At 39.5% G+C, this 27204-nt stretch overlaps 1 protein-coding gene across 1 annotated transcript in view; it reads right to left on the bottom strand.

Annotated features, from left to right (window-relative positions):
* The window catches only part of GCK (glucokinase), a 126313-nt gene that overhangs the window by 98329 nt on the left and 780 nt on the right, over positions 1-27204 (bottom strand). The window lies entirely within an intron of this gene.

Here is a 27204-nt window from a genome sequence, read left to right as displayed (position 1 = left end):
TAATACGAAAGGAGAAGTAGACAACTCCACAATAATAGTAGGGGGCTTCAACATGCCACTTTTAATTACAGACAGAACATCTGAAAGAAAATCACTAAAGATATTGAGAATTTAAATAAAACCATAAGCCAATTGGACCTAACAGATGTATGTAAAACACTCCACCCAATATCAGAACAACACACATTCTTCTCCAGTGCACATGGATCATATTCCAAAATAGACCATATGCTAGGTTACGAAAACAGTCTCAACAAACTTATAAAGGTTGAAATCATACAAAGCATTTTCTCAGACCATAACAGTATGAAACTAGAAATAAACAATAGGATAAATAAGGAAAAAAAAAAAATTACATGGAAACTAAATAATACACTAAAAAAAAAAAAATTGGGTCATATACAAAAAGGAAAAGTGAAATTAAAAAATTCCTGGAATCAAATGCAAATGAAAACACAACATATCAAAATCTTTGGGACACAGAAAAAGCAGTACTCAGGGCGAAATCAATAATAAATGCCCACATTAAAAAAGAAGAAAACTTGAACAGATAGAAAAGGAAGAGAAAAGAAGCCAAAAGCAACTAGAAAAAATAAAATAAAAATCAAAGCAGAGATAAATGAATTAGAAAATAGAAAAACAATTGAAAGGATCAACAAAACCAGAAGTTGGTTCTTTGAAAAAAAATTTTCAAAGAACCAACTTCTGGTTTTCAACAAAATAGACAAACCACTGGCTAGACAGACAAAAGAAAATACCCAGAAGAGGCAAATAACCAAATTAAGAAATGAAATTGGTGACATTACAACAGATCTATCAGAGATAAAGAAGATCATAACCAACTACTGTGAAAAACCATACTCCAACAAATTTGAAAACTTAGAGGAAATGAAGAAATTTCTCGAAACACACTACCTACGCAAGTTATCACAAACAGAGGTAGAAAATTTATACAGATCCATCATAAAACAAGACATTGAAGGTGTCATCGAAAAAACTACCAACAAACCTTCATCTAAAGTACAATTAAAAAAAGAAAGAAAGAATGTGTTAACAACAACAACAAAAAACTACCAACAAACCCCCCTCCCCAAGGACCAGATGGCTACGCTGGAGAATTCTACCCAACATTCAGAGAAGAGTTGATACCAATCTTACTCAATCTCTTCAAAAACATAGAAGAGGAAGGAACACTGTTTGTCTTAGTTATCTCATGCTGCTTTAACAGAAATACCACAAGTGGAGGGCTTCAACAAACAGAAGTTTGTTTTCTCACAGTCTAGTAGGCTACAAGTCCAAATTCAGGGCATCAGCTCCAGAGAAAGGCTTTCTCTCTTGTCGGCTCTGGGGGAAGTTCCTCGTCATCAATCTTCCCCTGGACTAGGAGCATCTCTCCGCAGGGACCACAGGTCCAAAAGACATGCTATGCTCCTGGTGCTTCTTTCTTGGTGGTATGAGGTCCCCCTGTCTCTCTGCTAGCTTCTCTCTTTTATATCTCAAAAGAGGTTGATTTAAGACACAATCTAATCTTGTAGATCTCATCAATATAACTGCCATTAATCCACCTCATTAACATCATAGTGCTAGGATTTACAACACACAGGAAAATCACATCAGGTGACAAAATTGTGGACAATCACACAATACTGGGAACCATGGGCTAGCCAAGGTGACACATATTTTTGAGGGACACAATTCAATCCATGATACTACTGAACTCCTTTTATGAAGCCCGCATATCCCTGATACTAGAAACTACAGACCAATATCCCTTATGAACACAGATGCAAACATTTTCAACAAAATTCTAGCCAACAGACTACAGCAACATATAAAAAAAATCATACACCATGATCATTTGGGATTCATACCAGGATTACAAGAGTGGTTCAACATTAGAAAGTCAACAAATGCAATTCACCACATAAATACAACAATGGAAAAGAACCACATGATCATATCTATAGAAGGAGAAAAGGCATTCAATAAAATTCAACACCCTTTCCTGATAAAAACTCTCAGCAAAATAGGAATAGAAAGGACATTCTATTTCTGAGTTGCAGTTGACTTGACTGCAACTGGTTTGGTGGTTTTTAATTAAGGGCATATATGAAAAACCAATAGCCAACATCATACTCAATAGCTGAGAACCTTCCCTTTGAGAACAGGAATGAGACAAAGATGCCCATTATCACCACTTTTATTTCACGTTGTACTGGAAATCCTAGCCAGGGCAACAGAGAGAGAAATAAAAGGTATCCAAATTGGAAAAGAAGAGGTAAAATTATCAATATTTGCAGACGACATGATCCTGTATATAGAAGACCCTAAAGATTCCACAATAAAAACTGCTGAAACTAATAGAAGAATTCAGCAACGTTACAGGATACAAGATCAACGAATAAAAATCATTTGGGTTCCTTTATACTAACAAAGACTACTCTGAAAAAGAAATTAAGAAAACAGTACCATTTACAATAGCCCTCAAATCAATACAGTATCTAAGGACTAACTTGACCAGGGACATATACAATGACTTACAGAATGAGAATTATAAAACACTGCTACAAGAGACTAAAAGAGACCTACACAAATGAAAAGACATCTCTTGCTCATGGATAAAAAACTAAGACCAAATCCGTTGCCATCGAGTTGATTCTGACTCATAGCGACCCTATTTAAAAAAAAAAAAAAATAGGAAGGCTTAATACAGTGAAAATGTCAATACTACCTAAAACAATCTACAGATTCAATGCAATCCCAATACAAATCCCAACAACATTCTTAACTGACATGGAAAAACAAATGACCAACTTCATATGGAAAGGAAAGAAACCCCAAATAGCCAAAGCAACATGGAGGAAAAAGAACAAGGCAGGAGACCTCACGCTCCCTGATATCAAAACATACTATACAGCCACTGTAATCAAAACAGTCTGGTACTGGTTCAACAACAGACACATAGACCAGTGGAATAGAATTGACAACTCAGAGCTACTAAAATGGCACGGATTAAAAAAACAGAAAACAACAAATGTTGGCGAGGATGAGGGGAGATTGAAACCCTTATTCATTGCTTGTGGGACTGTAAAATGGTATAACCACTATGGAGATTGGTTTGGCACTTCCTGAAAAAAACTAGAAATAGAGCTACCTTATGATCCAGCAATTCGACTCCTAGAAATATACCCTAGGGACCTGTAACTACTGACAGAACCAGAGATATGTCCATTGCCAAGCCCTGGTGGCACAGTGGTTAAGAGCTGCAGCTGCCAACCAAAAGGCTGGCAGTTTGAATCCATCAGCCACTCCTTGGAAACCCTATGGGGCAGTTCTACTCTGTCTACAGGGTCACTATGAGTCAGAGTCAACTCAATGACAACAGATTTTTTTAATGTTCATTGCAGCTTCATTCACAATAGCAAAACAATGGAAACAACCAAAGTGCCCAACAACAGATGAATGGATAAACAAATTGCGACACCTACACACAATGGAATACTTCTCAACCATAAAGAACAATGATGAATCCACAAAACATATTATAACATGGATGGACAGGGAGGGCATAATGCTAAGGGAAATAACTCAAGCATATAAGGACAAATACTGTATGATCTCTCTTTTATAAGAACAGATAAATACAGAGAGATCAATATTCATTGGTAGTTACCGGGGGGTGGGGGGGAGCGTAAGTATGTTTTAGAACTTAGAAAATTGTAACTTTCGGTGATGGGAAATGTGGCTCTGAGTGGAAGTACTGAGCACAGCACAACCATAGTAAAGGCAAGTGTTTTAGCACAAATACAAGGATATAGACACAATTAAAGAGAACACTGACAAATTGTGATAAATTTAACCAGTGTCAATGAATGATTTATGTGGAAATTTGTTTAAAAAATTTCATTGGAGGATATACAATTTTGAAACAACAGTAATAACAACTAAAAAAAATTATGTGTTTGATTACATAGATATATAAGTATGCACAAATATGTACAAGAAAACATATGTGAATAACTCTCGGTATATGTATATATACATATATATTTGCTGCATATATTTTCAAGTATAAAATAAAGCACATGGGGGCACAGTTACAGATACTTCCTAGACACAAGCAAACACCTCACAGGATTGGTCTACTGGGTTTGAGGGGTTAGGAGCAGAAACTCAGTCAATTGGGATAATATAGTCCATAAAGACAATGTTCTACATACCAGTTTGGTGAGTAGTATATGGGATCTTAAAAGCTTGTGAGTGGCCATTGGTCTCTACTCATCCAGAGCTAAAGAAAAATAAGGAAACCAAAGACTCAAAAAAGACATTAGTCTACAGAACCCATAGTCTACTGAACAACAGACATCAGCTACCTTGAGACCAGAAGAACTAGTTGGTTCCAGGCCACCACTACCAACCGTCTCAATCAGGGACTCAATAGATGATCCCAGATAGAATGGGAGAAAATGTAGAACAAAACTCAAATTACTAATAAATAAATAAAAGCCAGACTCACTGGACCGGTAGAGACTAGATGAATCCCTGAGCTATCTCCCTGAGATACTCTTTAAACTTGGAACTCAAACCACTCCCAGAGGTCACCTTTCAGCCAAATGACAGATTGGCTCATAAAATAAATAATATCCCCCATGAGTACTGTGATTCTCAAAATAACTGTCTAGACGAAACCAAATGGTTAACTTTTACCCTAGACCAAAGATGAAAAGACAAGGAGGGGACAAGGAAGCTCGATTAATGGAAACAGAACAACCAAAATGGAAATAATGAGAATGCTGATACACTGTGAAGAATGCAACCAATGTCACTGAACAATATGTACAGAAATTATTAAATGAGAACCTAATTTCCTGTGTAAACTTTCATCAAAACACAATTTAAAAAAAAAAAAAAAACAGGCAAAGCACTCGAATAAACATTTCTCCAAAGAAACACAAATGGCAAATAATCACATGAAAAGAAGTTCAATGTCACTTGTTATTATTGTTAAAATTAGCTGCCGTTAAATTGGTACTTAAATCATGCAACCCCATGCACAATGGAATGAAACTTTGCCTGGTCCTGCACCATTCCCATGATTAGTTGTGGTTCGGACTGTTGTGATCCATAGGGTTTTCACTGGCTGATTTTTTGATGTAGATCACCAGACCTTTCTTCCTAATCCATCTTAATCTGGAAGCTCTACTGACCTGTTTAGCATCATAGCAACATTTAAACCTTCGTATGAATAGTGGCCAGAGACAGTTTACCCAATAAGCAAGGTATACACAGGCTTACTTACGCTTACTTACTAATTTGTAGTGTACAATTTCACCTGTGCACTAAAACCGTTTGTAAAATTGTTTGCTACAGATTAGTAAATAAACACAATTAAGCCCATGGTTACCTTGCTTGCCGGTTAATCTACCCCTGGTGGTGGCTGCCCATGAGGTGCATTGGCCAGGAATTGAACCTGGGCCTCCCACACAGAAGTGAGAATTCTACAACTGAACCATTACTGGCCCACATTAGTCATTAGGGAAATGACCCCAAACCTATTGTCATATAGTCAATTCTGACTCAGAGCCAACTTATAAGAGGGTAGAATTGCCCCGTAGAGTTTCCAAGGCTGTAATCTTTATGGAAGGATGGCTATTATCAGAAAAGAAATGGAAAATAAACAAGTGTTGGTGAGGATGTGGAGAAATTGGAACCCTCAGGTACTGCTGGTGGGAATGCAGAATGGAGCAACCCCTCCAGACAACAGCTTGACAGTTCCTCAAAAAGTTAAACATAGACTAAAAGAAAACCATTGCTGTCAAGTCGATTCCGGCTCATAGCAACCCTATAGGACAGAGTAGAACTGCCCCATAGGGTTTCCAAGGAGCAGCCAGTGGAATCAAACTGCCAATGCTTAACCACTCCAACCCAGCAATTACACTCCTGGGTATATACCCAAAAGAACTGAAAACAGGGACTCAAACAGACACTTGTTCACCAAAAGGTGGAAACATCCCAAGTGCCCATCAACAGAAGAATGAATGAATAAACAAAATGTGGTATATCCAAACAATGGAATATTACTGATAAATAGAAATGAAATTCTGATACACGCTATGACATGAATGAACCTTGAAAACATTATGCTGAGTGAAAAAAGATAGGCTCAAAAGGACAAATATTGTATGATCCCATTTATAGGAAATATTTAGAATAGGCACATGCATAGAGACAAAAGTAGATTTGAAGTTACAGGTAATTGGGGAAGAGAGGGATGCTTAGAAGTTAAAGTTTCTGTTTTGGGTGATGAAAAATTTTGGAAATAAATAGTGGTAATGTAATTAATGTCACTTAAAAGTACACTTAAGAGTACTTAAGCTGGCAAACTCTAACAGCATTGAAAAGTGAGATAGACAGCTCCACAATAACAGTAGAAAACTTCAACACACGACTTTTAGTGACAGGCAGAACATCCAGAAAGAAGCTCAATAAAGACATGGAAGATCTAAATGCCACAATCCACCAACCTGACCTCATAGACATACAGAACAGTCCACCCAACAGCAGACATTTATACTTTCTTTTCCAATACACATGGAATGGTCTCTAGTATAGATCACACATTAGGCCATAAAGCAAGTCTTAACAGAATCCAAAGCATCAAAATATTACAAAACATCTTCTCTGACCAAAAGCCATAAAAATGGAAATCAATAACAGAAAAAACAGGGAAAAGAAGTCAAACACATGGAAACTGAACAACACTTTGCTCAAAAACAATTGGATTATAAAAGATATTAAGGATGGAATAAAGAAATTCATAGAATCCAATGAGAATGAAAACACTTCCTATCAGAACCTTTGGGACACAGTGAAAGCGGTGCTCAGAGGTCAATTTATATAAATGCACATCCAAAAAGAAGAAAGGGTCAAAATCCAAGAATTATCCCTACAACTTGAACAAATAGAAAGAGAGCAAAAAAGAAACCCTCAGACATCAGAAGAAAGCAAGTAATAAAAATTAGAGCACAACCAAATGAAATAGAAAACAGAAAAACAATTGAAAGAGTTAACAAGACCAAAAACTGGTTCTTTGAAAAGATTAACAAAATCGATAAATCACTGGCCAGACTGACAAAAGAAAAACAGGAGAGGATGCAAATAACCCAAATAAGAAACGAGATGGGTGATATTACAACAGACCCAACTGAAATTAAAAGAATCATATCAGATTGCTATGAAAAATTGTACTCTAACAAATTTGAAAATGTAGAGGAAATGGACAAATTTCTAGAAACACACTACCTACCTAAACTAACACAAACAGAGATAGAACAACTAAGTAGGCCCATAACAAAAGAAGACATCAAAAGGTTAATTTAAAAACTCCCAACAACAACAACAAAAAGCCCTGGAGGAGGAGCCAAGATGGTGGAATAGACAGACACTTCCGGCGAGCCTTCTTTACAACAAAGACCTGAAAAAACAAGTGAAACAAGTATATATGTGTGTGTATATATATATATTTTAATAATTTTTATTGAGCTTTAAGTGAACGTTTACAAATCAAGTCAGTCTGTCACATATAAGCTTATTATACACCTTACTCCATCTCCCACTTACTCTCCCCCTAATGAGTCAGCCCTTCCAGTCTCTCGTGACAATTTTGCCAGTTTCTAACCCTCTCTACCCTCCTATCTCCCCTCCAGACAGGAGATGCCAACACAGTCTCAAGTGTCCACCTGATACAAGCAGCTCACTCTTCATCAGCATCTCTTTCCTACCCATTGTCCAGTCCCTTCCATGTCTGATGAGTTGTCTTCGGGAATGGTTCCTGTCCTGGGCCAACAGAACGTTTGGAGACCATGACTACTGGGATTCCTCTAGTCTCAGTCATTAAGTCTGGTCTTTTTATGAGAATTTGGTGAAACAAGTATATTTATGACAAGCTAGGAGCCCTGAGCATCAAAGGCAAGATTAGAAAATGAACTGAGGGGCAGTGGGAGGAAGAGGCGGTTCAGAAGCAGAGAGTAGTTACTGGACCTGAATCGCGGGGAGCCCTCAGGCACCATTCCCAGGAGTGGTGGCAGCGGTCTGGTATTAGTGTTCGGCTGCAGTTTCATCAGGGAGAAGCCACAAGCAACACAGCCTACTCACACCTCCGGAACCAGAGAAGAAGAGCGCTATCGGCAAAAGCTAAGTACTTGTGTATATTTTACTGAGCCTCCCCCACAGCCCCCCACCCCCCGCTCCCAGGGTGGCTTCAGCAGCTGTTCATTTCCCTGGGCCTGAGATAGGCCCTGTTGAGCACCTAGAGCCATCCTCCCAGCCTTGGAGAAGGAATAAACTTACAATTTGGGGAAAAGATAGTTTCCAGCTCTACTAACTGGGGGAGCTCAGAACAGAAGCGGCTCCTGTCCAGGCGTAAATGGTCCGTGAACTTTGAGCACCTTTCCCCTCTGCGTGGACCTGTCTTGGCCTATTTGAGGAGAATAGGCCCTTGTTGGTAGACTACAACTGGTTCAGCTATGTGGCAGAGAAGTGGGTGTTTGATGTTTGATGTTGCTTTGCCTATTGAACAGGGTCTTTGCCTACCCACATCAGGGGCCTAAGGACTGGTGGCTCCACTTAGGTCACCCAGGCACCTATGAGAGGGATCCAAGGATAACTGGTACCTCCCAGTCCTTACAACCAGGAACAATGGGTGCCCATGGTCTGTCTGCAGAATCCACCCACCTGTACACTCTAGGGAACAGGGACACACTTTCTTCAGAGACACGTGGGGGACGATTCTCAGCCCCTGCCTTCTTCAGAGTGTGACCTCCTGCTGCAACCAAATACCGGTACCTACACCAATCACCTCTGCCCATGTAAGACTGTAGGACAGAGCCTGTACCACACACTTGATGATCAGCTACCTGAACACCTGAGCTGAATTCATACAAGAAAACTGAATGGACTCCTAGACTGATATACCTGATAACAGCTCTAGCCAGCTGGGGCAAGACATCAGAGCTCCATAGGTGAAAATAATCAAGCTAGCTCACTCAAGCAACCCATTTGGGCATATCAAAACAAAGCAAAGCAAGAACCTATGACACAGTAAACAAACATAAAATAAACAAACATGATAACTTATAGATGGCTCAGAGACAACAGTCAATATCAAGTCACATAAAGAAACAAACCATGATCACCTCAACAAGCTCTCAAAACAAAGAATCAAGGGATCTTCTAGGTGAAAGTGCATTCCTGGAATTACCAGAGGCAGAATACAAAAGATTAATATACAGAACACTTCAAGACATCAGGAAGGAAATGAGGCAATACACGAAACAAGCCAAAGGAACACACAGATAAAGCAACTGAAGGAATTAAAAAGATTATTCATGAACATAATGAAAAGTTTAATAAGCTGGAAAAATCCATAGACAAACAGCAATCAGAAATTCAGAAGATTAACAATAAAATTACAGAAGTAGACAACTCAATAGAAAGCTAGAGGAGCAGAACTGAGCAAGTGGAAGGCAGAATTTCTGAACTTGAAGATAAAGCACTTGGCACTAATATATCTGAAGAAAAATCAGATAAAAGAATTAAAAAAAATGAAGAAACCTTAAGAATCATGTCAGACTCTATCAAGAGAAATAACCTACAAGTAACTGGAGTTCCAGAACAAGAAGGGATAACAGAAAATAAAGAGAATTTTTGAAGATTTGTTGGCAGAAAACTTCCACGACGTCGTGAAAGATGAGAAGATATCTATCCAAGATGCTCGTTGAACTCCACATTAGGTAGATGTTAAAGGAAAGTCTCCAAGACATATTATAATCAAACTTGCTAAAACCAAAGATAACGAGAGAATTTTAAGAGCAGCTAGGGCTAAACGAAAAGTCACCTACAAAGGAGAGCCAATAAGAATAAGTGGATTACTCAGCAGAAACCATGCACGCAAGAAGGCAATGGGATGACTCATGTAAAAAACTGAAGGAAAAAAGTTGCCAGCCAAGAATCATATATCCAGCAAAACTGTCTCTCAAATATGAAGGTGAAATTAGGACATTTCCAGATAAACAGAAGTTTAGGAAATTCGTAAAAACCAAATCAAAACTACAAGAAATACTAAAAGGTGCTCTCTGGTTAGAAAATCAATAATATCAGGTATCAACCCAAGACTAGAACACCAGGCAGAGCAATCAGAAGTCAGCCCAGACAGGGAAATCACAAAAATAAACCGAGATTAGAAAAAAACGCTCAAAACAGGGTAACAGTGATGTTATTATGAAAAAGAAGACAACATTAAAACAATAAAGAGGGACTAAGAAATGTAGTCACAGATCTTCCATATGGAGAGGAAGATAAGGTGATACAAAGAAATAAGAGTTAGGTTTAAATTTAGAAAAATAACGGTAAATTATAAGGTAACCACAAAGGAGACAAATTACCCTACACATCAAAATAAAATAGAAGAAAAAAATAGAGACTCAGCGAAACAAAATCAACAAAAACAAATATGAGGAAAGGACAATATATAAAGATAATCTACTCGTCACATTAAATTAAGTGGGACAAAGAAACTGTCAACAACACACAAAAAAAGACAACAAAACAATACCACTAAATTCACACCTATCCATAATTATGCTGAATGTAAATGGCTTAAATGCACCAATAAAGAGACAGAGTGTGGCAGAATGGATTAAAAAACAAGATCCGTCTATATGCTGCCTACAAGGGCCACACCTTAGACTTAGAGACACAAACAAACTAAAACTCAAAGGATAGAAAAAATATATCAAGCAAACAACAATCAAAAAACAGGAGGAGTGCCAATATTAATTTCTGACAAAATAGGCTTCAAAGTTAAATCCATCGGAAAGGATAAGGAAGACACTATATAATGATTAAAGGGACAATACACCAAGAAGATATAACCATATTAAGTATTTATGCACCCAATGACAGGGCTGCAAGATAAATAAAACAAACTCTGTCAGCATTGAAGAGTGAGATAGACAGCTCCACAATAATAGTAGACTTCAACACACCACTTTTGGTGAAGGACAGGACATCCAGAAAGAAGCTCATTAAAGACACGGAAGATCTAAATGCCACAATCAACCAACTTGACCTCGTAGACATATACAGAACACCCCACCCAACAGCAACCAACTATACTTTCTTTTCTAGTGCACATGGAACATTCTCTAGAATAGACCACATATTAGGTCATAAAGCAAGCCTTACCAGAATCCAAAACATTGAAATATTACAAAGCATCTTCTCTGACCGTAAGGCCATAAAAGTGGAAATCTAACAGGAAAAGCAGGGAAAAGAAATCAAACACTTGGAAAATGAACAATACCCTGCTCAAAAAAGACTGGATTATAGAAGACATTAAGGATGGAATAAAGAAATTCAGAGAATCCAATGAGAATGAAAACACTTCCTATCAGAACCTTTGGGACACAGCAAAAGCAGTGCTCAGAGGTCAATTTATATCAATAAATGCACATATCCAAAAAGAAGAAAGGGCCAAAATCAAAGAACTATCCCTACAACTTGAACAAATAGAAAGAGAGCAACAAAAGAAACCCTCAGGCACTAGATGAAACAAATAACAAGAATGAGAGCAAAGCTAAATGAAATAGAAAACAGAAAAACAATTGAAAGAATTAACAAGACCAAAAGCTGGTTCTTTGAAAAAATCAACAAAATTAACAAACCATTGGCCAAACTGACAAAAGCAAAACAGGAGAGGAAGCAAATAACCCAAATGAGATGGGCGATATTACAACAGACACTACTGAAATTAAAAGAATCATATCGGATTACTACGACAAATTGTATTCTAACAAATTTGCGAAACCTAGAAGAAATGGATGAATTCCTAGAAACACACTACCTACCTAAACTAACACAAACATAGGTAGAACAACTAAATAGACCCATAACGAAAGAAGAGATTGAAAAGGCAAACAAAAACTCCCAAAAAAAAAAAGCTCTGTCCTGGACGTCTTCACCGCAGAGTTCTACCAAACTTTCAAAGAAGAGTTAACACCACTACTACTAAAGGAATTTCAGAGCATAGAAAAGGACAGAATACTCCCAAACTAATTCTATGAAGCCAGCATATCCCTGATACCAAGGCCAGGTAAAGACACCACAAAAATAGAAAATTACAGATCTATATCCCTCAAGAATTTAGATACAAAAATCCTCAACAAAATTCTAGCCAATACAATTCAACAACATATCAAAAAAATAATTCACCATGACCAAGCGGGATTCATACCAGGTATGCAGGGACGGTTCAACATTAGAGAAACAATCAGTGTAATCCATCACATAAATAAAACAAAAGACAACAACACGATGTTATCAATTGATGCAGAAAAGGCATTTGACAAAGTTCAATACCAATTCATGAAAAAACTCTCAGCAAAATAGGAATAGAAGGAAAATTCCTCAACATAATAAAGGGCATTTATACAAAGGCAATAGCAAACATCATCCTAAATGGAGAGAGCCTGAAAGTATTCCCCTTGAGATCGGGAGCCAGACAAGAATGCCCTTTATCATTGCTCTTACTCAACACTGTGCTGGAGGACCTAGCCAGAGCGATTAGGCTAGATAAAGAAATAAAGGGCATCCAGACTGGCAAGGAAGAAGTAAAATTATCCCTATTTGCAGATGACATGATCTTATACACAGAAAATTCTAAGGAATCCTCCAGAAAATTGCAGAAACTAATAGGAGAATTCAGCAGAGTATCGGGATACAAGATAAACACACAAAAATCAGTTGGATCCCTCTACACCAACAAAAAAGAACATTGAAGAGGAAATCACCAAATCAATGGCATTTACAGTAGCCCCCAAGAAGATAAAATACTTAGGAATAAATCTTACCAGAGATGTAAAAGGCTTATACAAAGAAAACTTCAAAACATTTCTACAAGAAAGCAAAACAGACCTACATAAGTGGAAAAACATACCTTGCTCATGGATAGGAAGACTTAACATTATAAAAATGTCTTTCTACCAAAAGCAATCTAAAGATTTAATGCAATTCAGATCCAAATTCTAACGACATTCTTTAATGAGATGGGAAAACAAATCACGAACTTTATATGGAAGGGAAAGAGGCCCCAGATAAGTAAAGCATTACTGAAAAAGAAGAACAAAGTGGGAGGTCTCACTCTACTTGGTTTTAGAACCTGTTATGCTGCCACAGTAGTCAAAATACCCTGGTACAACAACAGATACATAGATCAATGGAACAGAATTGAAAATCCAGACATAAATCCATCCACACATGAGCAGCTGATATTTGACAAAGGCCTCAAAACAGTTAAATGGAGGAAAAGACAGTCTTTTTAACAAATGGTGCTGGCATAAGTGGATATCCATCTGCAAAAAAATGAAACAAGACCTATACCTCACTCCATGCACAAAAAACAAACTCAAAATGGATAAAAGACCTAAATGTAAAATCTAAAAGCATAAAGATCATGGAAGAAAAAATAAGGATGATGTTAGGAGCCCTAATATATGGAATAAACAGTATACAAAACGTTACTAACAATACAGAAGAAATACTAGATAACTGGAAGCTCCTAAAAATCACACACCTATGCTCATCCAAAGACTTCACCAAAAGAGTAAAAAGGAGAGAGGCAGAGCCAAGACAGCGGAATAGACAGATGCTTCCGTCAAGACCTCTTTACAAAAAAGACCCGAAAAGACAAGTGAAACGAGTATATTTGTGACAAGCTGGGAGCTCTGAGCATCAAAGGCAAGCTTAGACAACGAACTGAGGGCCGGGGGAGGAAGAGACCGTTCAGAAGCAGAGAGGAGTTGCCAGACCTGAATCGTGGGGAACCCTCAGGCACCATTTCCGGAGTGGCCGCGGTGGCGGCGGAGGCGGCGGGGTGGGCTGGTCCTAGCATTCTGCCGCAGTTTCCTCAGGGAGAAGCAGCCAGCCACACAGCCCACTCACACCTCCGGAACCTGAGCAGAAGGGCGCTGTCTGCAAAAGCTAAGTACTTGCGTATATTTTACTGCGCCCCCCCTCCAAGCCCCAACCCAGCTTCAGTGGCTGAATCCCTAGGCCTGAGATAGACCCTGGTGAGCACCTGGAGCCGTCCTCTGGGTGTTGGGGAAGGAAAAAAATTCCAACTGGGGGGAAAAGATAATTTGCTAGCTCCATTAACTGGGAGAGCTCAGGACAGAAACGGCTCCCGTCTAGGCATAAACCATCTGTGGATCTTGAGCGCCTTTCCCTTCTGCATGGGTCTGTGCGGACCTATTTCAGGAGAATAGGCCCTTGTTGGCAAACTCCAACCATTTCAGCAGTGCGGTGGAGAGGTGGGTGTTTGACGTTTGACATTGCTTTGCCTATTAAACAAGGTCCTCACCTACCCACAACAGAGACCTAAGGACTGGTGGCTCCACTTGGGTCACCCAGCCACCTGTGACAGGGGCCCAGGGATAACTGGTACCTCCCAGTTCTTACAACAAAACCTTTGAGTGCCCATGGCCCCTCTGCGGAGCCCCCCACCAGCACGCTCTAGGGAACAGAAATGCGTCTTCCTCAGAGACACTTGGGGGTCGGTTCTTAGCCCTCTGCCTTGTTCAGAGCATGACCCCCTGCTGCAATCAGATACGGGTATATACGCCAATCACCCCTGCCCCTCTAAGACTGTAGGACAGAACCTGTACCACACACTTGATATCAGCTACCTGGAAACCTGAGCTGAATTCATACAAGAAAACTGAATGGACTCCTAGACTGATATACCTGATAACAGCTCTAGCCAGCTGGGGACAGGACACCAGAGCTCCAAAGGTGAAAATAATCAAGCTAGCTCACTCAAGGAACCCATAGGGGTATACCAAAAGAAAACAAAGCAAGCAGCTATGGCACAGTAAGCAAGCATAAGCTAATACAACAACTTATAGATGGCTCGGAGACAACAGTCAATATCAAGTCACATAAAGAAACAGTCCATGATCACCTCAACAGGCTCTCAAAACAAAGAATCCAGGGATCTTTTAGATGAAAGTGCATTCCTGGAATTACCAGATGCAGAATACAAAAGTTTAATATACAGAACCCTTCAACACATCAGAAAGGAAATGAGGCAATACGCAGAACAAGCCAAGGAACACACAGATAAAGCAACTGAAGAATTCAGAAAGATTATTCAGGAATATAATGAAAAGTTTAATAAGCTGGAAAAATCCTTAGACAGACAGCAATCAGAAATTCAGAAGATTAACAATAAAATTACAGAATGAGATAACTCAGTAGAAAGTCAGAGGAGCAGAATTGAGCAAGTAGAAGCTAGAATTTCTGAACTCGAAGATAAATCACTTGGCACTAATATATTTGAAGAAAAATCAGATAAAAGAATTAAAAAAAAATGAAGAAACCTTAAGAATCATGTGGGACTCTATCAAGAGAAATAACCTACGAGTGACTGAAGTACCAGAACAGGGAGGGATAGCAGAAAATACAGAGAAAATTGTTGAGCATTTGTTGGCAGAAAACTTCCCTGATACTGTGAAAGATGAGAAGATATCTATCCAAGATGCTTATTGAACTCCACATAAGGTAGATCTTAAAAGAAAGTCACCAAGACATATTATAATCAAGCTTGCCAAAACCAAAGATAAGGAGACAATTATAAGAGCAGCCAGGGATAAAAGAAAAGTCACCTACAAGGGAGAGCCAATAAGAATAAGCTCGGACTACTGGGCAGAAACCATGCAGGCAAGAAGGCAATGGGATGACATATTTAAAAAATTGAAGGAAAAAAATTGCCTGCCAAGAATCATATATCCATCAAAACTGTCTCTTAAATACGAAGGTGAAATTAAGACATTTCCAGATAAGCACAAGTTGAGGGAATTCGTAAAAACCAAACCAAAATTACAAGAAATACTAAAGGGAGTTCTTTGTAGAAAATCAATAATATCAGGTATCAACCCAAGACTAGAACACTGGGCAGAGCAACCAGAAGTCAACCCAGACAGGGAAATCCAAAAAAAAAAAACAAACAAACAAAAAAGCAAGATTAAAAAAAAAAAAAAGCCCAACATAGGGTAACGGTGATGTTATTACATATAAGAAGACAATATTAAAATAATAAAGAGGGACTAAGAAATGTAATCATACACCTTTCATATGGAGAGGAAGATACGGCAATACAAAGAAATAAAAGTTAGTTGTAAATTTAGAAAAATAAGGGTAAATAAAAAGGTAACCATAAAGGAGACAAACTATCCTACTCATCAAAATAAAATACCAGGGAAAAATACAGACTGAGCAGAAACAAAATCAACAACAACAAATATGAGGAAAGGACAATATAAAAAGAAAATCTACTCAGCACATAAAATCAAGTGGGAAAAAGAAGCTGTCAACACACAAAAAAAGACATCAGAATGATAGCACTAAATTCATAAATAAAAAAAAAAAAATTCATACCTATCCATAATTACCCTGAATGTAAATGGACTAAATGCACCAATAAAAAGACAGAGTGTGGCAGAAAGGATTAAAAAACAACAAGATCCGTCTATATGCTGCCTACGAGACACACCTTAGACTTAGAGACAAAAACAAACTAAAACTCAAAGGATAGAAAAAATATATCAAGCAAACAACAATCAAAAAACAGGAGTGCCAATATTAATTTCTGAAAAAATAGACTTTAAAGATAAATCCATCAGAAAAGATAAGGAAGGACACCATATAATGATTAAAGGGACAATATACCAAGAAGATATAACCATATTAAGTATTTATGCACCCAATGACAGGGCTGCAAGATAAATAAAACAAACTCTGTCAGCATTGAAGAGTGAGATAGACAGCTCCACAATAATAGTAGACTTCAACACACCACTTTTGGTGAAGGACAGGACATCCAGAAAGAAGCTCATTAAAGACATGGAAGATCTAAATGCCACAATCAACCAACTTGACCTCGTAGACATATACAGAACACCCCACCCAACAGCAACCAACTATACTTTCTTTTCTAGTGCACATGGAACATTCTCTAGAATAGACCACATATTAGGTCATAAAGCAAGCCTTACCAGAATCCAAAACATTGAAATATTACAAAGCATCTTCTCTGACTGTAAGGCCATAAAAGTGGAAATCAATAACAGGAAAAGCAGGGAAAAGAAATTGAACACTTGGAAACTGAACAATACCCTGCTCAAAAAGACTGGATTATAGAAGACATTAAGGATGGAATAAAGAAATTCAGAGAATCCAATGAGAATGAAAACACTTCCTATCAGAACCTTTGGGACACAGCAAAAGCGGTGTTCAGAGGCCAATTTATATCAATAAATGCACACATCCAAAAAAAAAGAAAGGGCCAAAATCAAAGAACTATGCCTACAACTTGAGCAAATAGAAAGAGAGCAACAAAAGAAACCCACAGGCACCAGAAGAAAACAAATAATAAAACTTAGAGCTGAACTAAATGAAATAGAAAACAAAAATGATTGAAAGAATTAACAAGACCAAAAGCTGTTTTTTTGAAAAACTCAACAAAATTGATAAACCATTGGCCAAACTGACAAAAGAAAAACAGGAGAGGAAGCAAATAACCCAAATAAGAAATGAGATGGGCGATATTACAACAGACCCAACCGAAATTAAAAGACTTACGTCAGATTACTATGAAAAACTATACTCAAATTTGAACACCTAGGAGAAATGGATGAATCCTAGAAACACACTGCCTGCCTAAACTAACACAAACTGAGGTAGAACAACTAAATAGACCCATAACAAAAGAAGAGATTGAAAAGGTAATCAAAAAACTCCCAACAAAAAAAAAGCCCTGGTCCAGACAGCTTCACTGCAGAGTTCTACTAAACTTTCAGAGAGGAGTTAACACCACTACTACTAAAGGTATTTCAAAGCACAGAAAAGAATGGAATACTACCAAATTCATTCTATGAAGCCACCATATCCCTGATACCAAAGCCAGGTAAAGACACCACAAGAAAAGAAAATTATAGACCTATATTCCTCATGAATGTAGATGCACAAATCCTCAACAAAACTCTAGCCAATAGAATTCAACAACATATCAAAAAAATAATTCACCATGACCAAGTGGGATTCATACCAGGTATGCAGGGATGGTTCACCATTAGAAAAACAATTAATGTAATCCACCACATAAATTAAACAAAAGTCAAGAATCACATGATTGCATCAATTGATGCAGAAAAGGCATTTGACAAAGTTTAACACTCTTTCATGATAAAAACTCTCAGCAAAATACGAATAGAAAGAAAATTTCTCAACATAATAAAGGGCATTTATACAAAGTCAACAGCCAATATCACCCTAAATGGAGAAAGCCTGAAAACATTCCCACTGAGATCGGGAGCCAGACAAGGATGCCCTTTATCACCACTCTTATTCAACATTGTGCTGGGAGTCCTAGCCAGAGCAATTAGGCTAGATAAAGAAATAAAGGGCGTCCAGATTGGCAAGGAAGAAGTCAAAGTATCTATATTTGCAGATAACATGATCTTATACCCAGAAAACCCTAAGGAATCCTCCAGAAAACTACTGAAACTAATAGAAGAGTTCAGCAGAGTATCAGGATACAAGATAAACATAGAAAAATCAGTTGGATTCCTCTACACCAACAAAAAGAACATCAAAGAGGAAATCACCAAATCAATGCCATTTACAGTAGCCCTCAAGAAGATTAAATACTTAGGAATAAATCTTACCAGAGATGTAAAAGACTTATACAAAGAAAACTACAGTATGCTTCTGCAAGAAACCAAAAGAGACTTACAAAAGTGGAAGAACATACCTTGCTCATGGATAGGAAGACTTAACATTATAAAAATGTCTATTGTACCAAAAGCGATCTATACATTTTATGCAATTCCGATCCAAATCCCAAAGACATTCTTTAACGAGATGGAGAAAGAAATCACCAATTTCATATGGAAGGGAAAGAGGCCCCGGATAAATAAGGCATTAGTATAAAAACAACAGATACATGGACCAGTGGAACAGAATTGGGAATCGAGACATAAATCCATCCACATATGAGCAGCTGATATTTGACAAAGGCCCCAAAACAGTTAAATGGGGAAAAGACAGTCTTTTTAACAAATGGTGCTGGCATAACTGGATATCCATCTGCAAAAAAATGAAACAAGACCCATACCTCACTCCATGCACAAAAACTAACTCAAAATGGATCAAACACCTAAATATAAAAACCTAAAACGATAAAGTTCATGGAAGAAAAAATAGGGACAACGTTAGGAGCCCTAATACATGGCATAAACAATATACAAAAGATTATAAAGAATGCAGAAGAAAAACTAGATAACTGGGAGCTCCTAATAATCAAACACCTATGCTCATCCAAAGACTTCACCAAAAGAGTAAAAAGACTACCTACAGACTGGGAAAAAGTTTTTAGCTACGACATTTCTGATCAGTGCCTGATCTCTAAAATCTACATAATACTGCAAAAACTCAACTGCAAAAAGACAAATAACCCAATTAAAAAATGGGCAAAAGATATGAATAGACACTTCACTACAGAAGACATTCAGGTAGCTAACAGATACATGAGGAAATGTTCACGATCATTAGCCATTAGAGAAATGCAGATCAAAACTACAATGAGATTTCATCTCACTCCAACAAGGCTGGCATTAATGCAAAAAATACAAAATAATAAACGTTGGAGAGGCTGTGGAGAGACTGGAACACTTATACACTGCTGGTGGGAATGTAAACTGGTACAACCACTTTGGAAATCGATTTGGCGCTTCCTTAAAAAGCTAGAAATAGAACTACCATACTATCCAGCAATACCACTCCTTGGAATATATCCTAGAGAAATAAGAGCCTTTACATGAACAGATATATACACACCCATGTTTACTGCAGCACTGTTTATAGTAGCAAAAAGATGGAAGCAATCAAGGTGCCCATCAACGGATGAACGGATAAATAAATTATGGTATATTCACACAATGGAATACTATGCATCAATAAAGAACAGTGAGGAATCTGGGAAACATTTCATAACATGGAGGAACCTGGAAGGCATTATGCTGAGTGAAATTAGTCAGTTGCAAAAGGATAAATATTGTATAAGTCCACTATTATAAGAACTTGAGAAATAGTTTAAACTGAGAAGAAAACATTCTTTTGTGGTTACGAGAAGGGGGAGGGAGGGAGGGAGGGAGGGAGGGTGGGGGGGGATTCACTAATTTTACAGTAGATCAGAACTACTTTAGGTGATAGGAAAGACAACACACAATACAGGGGAGGTAAGCACAACTGAACTAAACCAAAAGCAAAGAAGTTTCCAGAATAAACTGAATGCTTCAAAGGCCAGTGTAGCAGGGGCGGGGGTTTGGGGACCATGGTTTCAGGGGACATCTAAGTCAACTGGCATAATCTATTAAGAAAACATTCTGCATCCCACTTTGGAGAGCGGAATCTGGGGTCTTAAACACAAGCAAGCGGCCATCTAAGATGCATCAATTGGTCTCAACCCACCTGGATCAAAGGAGAATGAAGAACACCAAAGACACAAGGTAATTATGAGCCCAAGAGACAGAAAGGGCCACATAAACCAGAGACTACATCAGCCTGAGACCAGAAGAACTAGATGGTGCCCGGCTACAACTGATGACTGCCCTGACAGGGAACATGACAGAGGACCTCTGAGGGAGGAGGAGAGAGTTGGGATGCAGACCCCAAAATCTCGTAAAAAGACCAGACTTACTGGTCTGACTGAGACTAGAAGGACCCCGGTGGTCATGGCCCCCAGACCTTCTGTTGCCCCAGGACAGGAACCATTCCCGAAGCCGACTCTTCAGACAGGAATTGGACTGGACAATGGGTTAGAGAGGGATGCTGGTGAAGAGTAAGCTTCTTGGATCAGTTGGACACTTGAGACTTTGTTGGCATCTCCTGCCTGTAGGGAAGATGGGAGGGTAGAGAGGGTGAGAGGTTGGCAAAATGGACACAAAAAGAGAGAGTGGAGGCAGGGAGCCGGCTGTCTCATTAGGGGGAGAGCAATTGGGAGTATGTAGCAAGGTGTATATAAGTTTTTGTCTGAGAGATTGGCTTGATTTGTCAACTTTCACTTAAAGGACAATACAAATTAAGCTAAATAAATAAATAAATAAAGCCCTGGCCTTGATGGCTTCAAGGGAGAATTCTACCAAAATTTCAGAGAAGAGTTAACACCACTACTACTAGAGGTATTTCAGAGCATAAAAAAGGATGGAATTCTCTCCAACTCATTCTATGAAGCCACCATATCCCTGATACCAAAACCAGGTAGAGACACCACAAAAATAGAAAATTACAGACTTATATCCCTCATGAACTTAGATGCAAAAATCCTCAACAAAATTCTAGCCAATAGAATTCAACAACATATCAAAAAAATAATTCACCATGACCAAGTGAGATTCATACCAGGTATGCAGGGATGGTTCAACATTAGAGAAATAATCAGTGTAATCCATCACATAAATAAAAGACAAGAACCACATGATGTTATCAATTGATGCAGAAAAGGTATTTGACAAAGTTCAACACCAATTCATGAAAAAAACTCTCAGCAAAATAGGAATAGAAGGAAAATTCCTCATCATAATAAAGGGCATTTATACAAAGTCAACAGCCAACATCATTCTAAGTGGAGAGAGTCTGAAAGCATTCCCCTTGAGATCAGGAACCTGATAAGGATGCCCTTTATCACCACTATTATTCAACATTGTGTTGGAGGTCCTAGCCAGAGCAATTAGGCTAGATAAAGAAATAAAGGGCATCCAAATTGGTAAGGAAGAAGTCAAAGTATCTCTATTTGCAGATGACATGATCTTATACACAGAAAACTCTAAGGAATCCTCCAGAAAACTACTAAAATGAATAGAAGAGTTTAGCACAGTATCAGGATGCAAGATAAATACACATAAATCAGTTAGATTCCTCTACACCAACAAAGAGAACATCCAAGAAGAAATCACCAAATCAATACAGTTTATAATAGCTGCCAAGAAGATAAAATACTTAGGAATAAATCCAGCCAGAGATGTCAAAGACCCATACAAAGAAAACTATAAGACACTACTGCAGGAAACTAAAGAGACCTACATAAGTGGAAAAACATACCCTGCTCGTGGATAGGAAGACTCAACATTGTAAAAATGTCTATTCTACCCAAAGCGATCTATAGATACAATGCAACTCCGATCCAAATACCAGTGACATTTTTTAATGAGATGGAGAAACAAATTGCCGACTTCATATGGAGGGGAAAGAGGCCCTGGATAAGTAAAGCATTACTGAAAAAGAAGAACAAAGTGGAAGGCCTCACACTACCTGATTTTAGAACCTATTATACTGCCACAGTAGTCAAAATACCCTAGTACTGGTACAACAACAGATACATAGACCAATGGAACAGAATTGAGAATCCAGACATAAATCCGTCCACATATGAGCAGCTGATATTTGACAAAGGCCTCAAAACAGTTAAATGGGGAAAAGATAGTCTCTTTAACAAATAGTGCTGGCATAACTGGATATACATCTGCACAAAAATGAAACAAGACCCATACCTCACACCATGCACAAAAACTAACTCAAAACGGATCAAAGACCTAAATATAAAATCTAAAACAATAAAGAACATGGAAGAAAAAAATAGGGACAACACTAGGAGCCCTAATACACGGCATAAACAGTACACAAAACATTACTAACAACGTACAAACACCAGAAGAGAAACTAGATAACTGGGAGCTCCTAAAAATCAAACACCTATGCTCATCCAAAGACTTCACCAAAAGAGTAAAAAGACTACCTACAGACTGGGAAAAAGTTTTTAGCTATAACATTTCTGGTCAGCACCCGATCTCTAAAATCTACATGATACTGCAAAAACTCAACAACAAAAAGACAAATAACCGAATTAATAAAATGGGCAAAGGATATGAACATGCACTTCACCAAAGACGACATTCAGGCAGCTAACAGATACATGAGGAAATGCTCACGATCATTAGCCATTAGAGAAATGCAAACCAAAACTACAATGAGATTCCATCTCACCCCAACAAGGCTGGCATTAATCCAAAAAACAGCAAATAATAAATGTTGGAGAGGTTATGGAGAGACTGGAACACTTATACACTGCTGGTGGGAATGTAAAATGGTACAACAACTTTGGAAATCGATTTGGTGCTTCCTTAAAAAGCTAGAAATAGAACTACCATAGAATCCAGCAATTTCACTCCTTGGAATATATCCTAGAGAAACAAGAGCCTTCACACAAACAGACACATGTTCACTGCAGCAGTGTTTACAATAGCAAAAAGTTGGAAGCAACCAAGGTGCCCATCATCGGATGAATGGATAAATAAATTATGGTATAGTCACACAATGGAATACCACGCAATGATTAGGAACAACGATGAATGTGTGAAACATCTTATAACATGGAGTAATCTGGAAGGTGTTATGCTGAGTGAAATTAGTCAGCTGCAAAAGGACAAATATTGTATAAGACCACTATTATAAGAACTCTAGATAAAGTTTAAACACAGAAGAAAATATTCTTTGATGGTAATGAGGGTGGGGAGGGAGAGAGACGGATATTCACTAACTAGATAAAACAAACTAACTAGATAGCAGACAAGAATTATTTTAGGTGAAGGGAAGGGCAACACATGACACAGGGGAAGTCAGCACAACTGGACTAATCCAAAAGCAAAGAAGTTTCCTGAATACAACCAAACACTTCAAAGGCCAGAGTAGCAGGGATGGGGGTCTGGGGACCACAGTTTCAGGTGACATCTAGGTCAATTGGCATAACAAAATTTATTAAGAAAACGTTCTGTATTCCACTGTGGTGAGAGGCGTCTGGGGTTTTAAACACTAGCAAGCTGCCATCTAAGATGCATCAATTGGTCTCAATCTACCTGAAACAAATGAAGAACACCGAAGACATGGTAAAGATGTGCCTAGGAGACAGAAAGGGCCACGTAAACCAGAGACGTCATCGGCCTGAGCCTGGAAGAACTAGATGGTACCAGGCTACCAAGGATCGCTGCCCTAACAGGGAACACAACAGAGAATCCCTGATGGAGCAAACAGGGGGATGCAGATCTCAAATCCTCGTAAAAAGACCAGGCTTAATGGTCTGACTGAGACTGAAGGGACCCCGATAGTCATGGTCCCCAAACCTTTTGCTAGCCCAAGATTAGAACCATTTCCGAAACCAACTCTCCAGACAGGGTTTGGACTGGACTGTAAGACAGACCATGATACTGGTGAGGAGTGAGCTTCTTGGCTCAAGTAGACACTTGAGACTATGTGGGCAACTCCTGTCTGGTGGTGAGATGAGAAGGACGAGGGGGACAAGGGCGTTTTGGAAAGGACACAGGGAATACAGGGTGGAGAGGAGAAATCCGCTGTCTCATTACAGGGAGAGCGGGTAGGATTACATAGCAAAGTGTGTAAACTTTTTGTATGAGAGACTGACTTGATTTGTAAGCTTTCCCCTAAAGCAAAATAAATAAAAATTTTAAAAAAGTAAAGCTGGCAATTTTTAAAAATATACATTTTACCACTATAATATTATTTTTTAAGAAAAGGAGCAGAGATGGAACTTTGTAATGCTGTTGGTCAGTGGACATGGCCTACGTGCCCAGCACAGTGCCTGCCCACAGAAGGTATTCACTCATATTTGTCATGCGTCCACCACGGGAAGCCTATACAGGGTCAGAGCAGAGATACCCTGCACACAAGCCAGCCGTTTCCTGCTTGGGAAACTTTCGCCTAGTTGTTGAAGTGTTTCCAGTGTCATCTAGCATGGGTGACTGTTGGATGGCATAAAAAAGGCACTTCCTCACAGGGCTCAAAGAAAATACTGTATCACTACCTCAACTCTCTTGGGAAAGAGAGTCCAAGACTCAAAGAGATGACATTTTTATGCTTTACTGAAAGACAAAGATCTGAATAAATGGTAAGTTTCATTTCTCGCCAAATCAAAACCCAACAGGACTTTTTTCTGGAACTTGACTAATAATTCTAAAATTCATCTGAAGAACAAATGTACACAAGAGCCCAGAACTTTTTAAAAACATTGAAAAAGGTGAAGCAGGAGAGTGGTACAACTTGTCCTCAATACGACATGACATATAATGGACTGGAGCAGCCCAACGGAGTGCCTGTTGGAACAGAAACAACCAGGCACCAGAAAGGCACAGCTGCTAGGAGAAAGCCTTAGGAGGTATGCTCACTGCAGTGGCGGTGGTATGGTGGCCCGACCTGGGATAGAGCATGATATGGAACAGTGAGTTGGCAGGAGTGGAGGATGGGGGATGGTGAACGGCAAGGGCGGGAAGGTGGGCTGTAGGGGGAAGGGGAAAAGCCAGGCAAGCTCATAGGGAAGGGCCTATGCCTGGTAGGCTATGACAGGAGGACTAGGCCTGCCCGTAAGGAGCTCTGGAAACGCTGTTTAAGAAGCTGACAGCCATGTAGGGAAGCCCCTGGATAGGTAAATGAGGCCACAGGCTCCATGCAGATCATAAAGGAACGCCCAAAGGTAGAATCAAGGAAGTAAGCACAGGCAGAATGACTTTGGGCCGCAGAAATGAAGAGACGGAAATGGGCCAAAGCACCTGGAAAGGAAGGGAAGCTGCAGTAGACAGAGCCACACTGATAGTGCAACTTTGAACAGGTGAGGAAGGCACAGCTCACTGCAGAGAAGCACCCAGGGCCTGGGTAGTCAGCAACTAGGGGAAAGCAGCAGATCCTGACGGGGGACCACCCTAAGGCACCCCAAAATAACCAGCAAATCCTCCCAAGCAGAGAGGACCTGTGGGAGGGCTTCCACCCCAACAAGGGTCTCTGCTGGCTGAGCCCACCGCCGAGCCTGAGACTAAAGAAAATGTCAGTAATGCTGACCCTGTTTTTATTTAAACTTTTGATATTTTGTTCCTCAGGGACTTTTTGAATTAATTTTGATTTTTTAAAATATTGCATTAAAATATTATTTATCTTGATGACTGAGGTTTTGGTGCCCCAAAATATTCGTACTAAGGTTGGTGCACAGGGGCCTTCCTTCCCACCTGTGGCAGAAACCGTTTTGTGATGTGGGCAGACGGGAAGGGGCTGGCCTTGGGTCTGAGAATGGTTCCATGGCACCAAGATGGTAAGATCCCAGCACAAACTACTGCCAATGCAGCGACCTTGGTGTCACCCTTTGCTATGGCCTCCGTTAAGGTGATTTGTATGCATGTGCATGAGTGCACACATACACACACACACACCCCCCAACACCATGCTTTCTCTCTCCATTTGGAGAAAGCATTCCACTTCTCACTGTCACCAAGCGGCCCCTCTAATTGTGCCATCAAAGACACCGCTTTCCTTCTGCCCAGGTGCCTTACATGGCCCCTTTGGGCAGGATGCCTAACCTAGGCTCCTGCCACATCTCCCAGTGACGGAGGGGCTGGGCGTGGCCAGGCCTGCCTGTCGCTGCCTATAGCCGGGTGCCTCCTGCCACTGGCGGTTGTTTTTCTCCTGACGACATCAGCTCTGTCTAGAACAGAGCCAGCCTGGTTTATGCTGACCTCATCACTTCACATGAGAGAAGATAAACAAGAGGCTAGGTGAATGTGAGGGGGAAAGCATGCCCCAGCCTGTGTTACTTTTGGCCCCCCAGCCTGAGGTTATGGGTATGAGCCCTGATCACCGTTCTGCTATGCTTCCCACCTGCTTGATCTATCTCCAGCTCCTGGCTTGGGTGCAGGGCTGGTTCAGAGAAGGCCTGGATTTCTCTCTGTTTTGGAAAAGTAATTGCCCTCCATTCCTCACAGGGATCATTGACCCTCAGGCTCTGTGTGAAGTGGCTCCTGCAAGGAGGTGCCAGCATCTGACCTTTTGTGAAATTTGTTGAGTGTTGTTTTCAATGTTGGGCAGTTAGTTCTACCCACTAAAGACCCCAGGCTTCAATACCATGCTGCTAGCGTCCCAAACTCTCCAGCACCTCTACTCAATGGAGGTCGGCTCCTGGACTAACCCTGCCACCTAACTTACAGGTCATGTGGGGCCAAGTCCAAAGCTGTGGGGAGAGGACCCAGCCTGCCCCCTAGA

Source organism: Elephas maximus, chromosome 8, assembly GCF_024166365.1.
Source record: "Elephas maximus indicus isolate mEleMax1 chromosome 8, mEleMax1 primary haplotype, whole genome shotgun sequence".
Taxonomy (NCBI): domain Eukaryota; kingdom Metazoa; phylum Chordata; class Mammalia; order Proboscidea; family Elephantidae; genus Elephas; species Elephas maximus.
This window is presented reverse-complemented; position numbering and strand designations above follow the sequence as displayed.